We start from the raw sequence: 2,102 nt of genomic DNA on the forward strand, positions 1-2,102 counted from the left end.
GATAGTGAAGGACAGGGAAGCCTGGCATGCTGCAGTCCATTGAGTCGTAAAGAGTTGGACATGACTTAGCAACTGAACAGCAACAAAGTGTATGGAGGACCTGAAGTCAAAGAAAGGTAAATTACAAGAAGTAAATTGAAGGAGAAATTTCTGCTTTATTAAACTGCCAAAGGTCTGTAATTTCTGGCTCTGAGGCTTCAAACATTTCAAGCTTCAACTGTAAGCCCTTCTTCAGCCCAGGAAAATTTGCTATTTATAATTGCTATTTTAATGAATGTTTTCAGAGCCCTCTTTATGTCTTTGTTCCTCAAACTGTAGATGAAAGGGTTCAGCATGGGTGTGACCACAGTGTACATCACAGAGGCTGTTTTACTTGCATGTGAGCTGTGGGTAGCAGCAGAGCTAAGGTACACTCCTAAGCCTGTACAATAAAATAAGGAGACAACTGACAGGTGATATGCACAGGTGGGGAATGCTTTATACTTCCCCTAAGCTGATGCAATTCTATGTATGGAGGAAACCAACTTAGAATAAGAGTAAAAGATACCAACAAGGGGAATACTACCCAACAGCCCAGCTGCAAATTCCAACACCATGTCATTAAGAAAGTTGCCAGAACAGGAAGATAAACTAACTGTTTGAGTTCACAAATATAGTGAGGGATTTTCACCTCTTTACAGAAGGACAGCCTCAATGCCATTAAGGTTCCTAACAAGGAACGCAGGACACTGATGACCCAGCTAACCAGAACCAGAATTCCACAGAGCTAGGAGTTCATGATGACCACCTAGTGCAGGGGGTGGCAGATGTCCAAAAAGTGGTCATAGGCCATTGCTGGCAGGAGGAAGTCATTCAAACCTGCAAATGGCATACAAAACACACACACACACACACACACACACCTGGGTGATACAGGCTTCATAGGTAATAACTTTGCTCTGTGTCTGGATGCTCCATGCATCTTTGGGATGGTGGTGGAGGTGACACAGATGTTCACAAAGGACAGGTTAGAAAGGAAGAAGTACATGGGGGTGTGGAGGTGGGAATCTGAGCTGATGGCCAGGATGATGAGCAGGTTTCCAAATACAGTGTTCAGGCACATGGAAAGGAAAAACCCAAATATGAGGGGCTGCAGTATTGTTCCTTTGAAAAACTCAGAAGAAATTCTGAAACTCCTGTTTGGTTCCTTAGTGCCACCTTAGTGGTGGAGGTAACTCAAAAAAAAAAAAAAAAAAGGAAAAATAACACGACTAATTTTCACACAATCAGGCATGTCTCACTTTGTTGAAATGCTATCATTTACATCTTTCTGTAAAAAATTAATTTCAACATTTTATTCACAGTCCAAGTCCCCTTTATTGATTAATCTAATCATCTCTGGGCTTCCCTGGTGGCTCAGCAATAAAGAACCCACTTGCAATGCAGAAGATGCTGGTTTGACCCTGGGGTCAGAAAGATCCCCTGGAGAAGGGAATGGCAGCCCACTCCAGTCTTGCCTGGGAAATCCCATGGACAGAGGAGCCTGGTGGGCTACAGTCCATGGGGTGGCAAAGAGTCTGATATGACTTAGCGAGTAAACAACAACTTCATCTCTAATTAGAAAACTTTTTTCTGCTTTTAGCATTTTCCCCAACATATTCAGCACATTTAATGAAAAGCTATTTCCTTCATTTTGGGAATATAAGTTCAGTATAATGTTCCAGGTGCTGCCTAGGCAAAGATTGGAGCATTCTGAAAAATAAAAGCTCCTAAAAATCCAGCCGTGGAGAAAAAAATCCATGACCAAATAAAAAATTATTAAGCATGCCAAAGGGTGACAGGTGCTTTGAAGAAATTTGCATGCTGCTAAAAGGGAAAGATTGAAGAAGAGTGCAATTTTGGGGAAATGTTCATGCAAGACATGGAAATACAGTGACATTTGAACAGAGACTTTCAGGAAAAGGAAGCAGGAACCACAAATATATCAGATGAAATGTGTGTCAGACTGGGAGCACAGTCTGTGAAAAGGCTTTAGGAAGCTGCTTATTTAAGATGTTCAGTGTGTGGAGTGACATGAGCAAGAGGGAGAGTGAGGAGAGATGGCATCAGAGGATGCTGAAAAA

General features: G+C 42.0%; 1 pseudogene; it reads right to left on the reverse strand.

Annotated features, from left to right (window-relative positions):
• Positions 1 to 206: 206 nt before the first annotated feature.
• On the reverse strand, positions 207 to 1,102 carry LOC129620885 (olfactory receptor 7A17-like; annotated as a pseudogene).
• Between the last annotated feature and the right edge of the window lie 1,000 nt (positions 1,103 to 2,102).

This window comes from Bubalus kerabau, chromosome 1 (genome assembly GCF_029407905.1).
Source record: "Bubalus kerabau isolate K-KA32 ecotype Philippines breed swamp buffalo chromosome 1, PCC_UOA_SB_1v2, whole genome shotgun sequence".
NCBI lineage: Eukaryota > Metazoa > Chordata > Mammalia > Artiodactyla > Bovidae > Bubalus > Bubalus kerabau.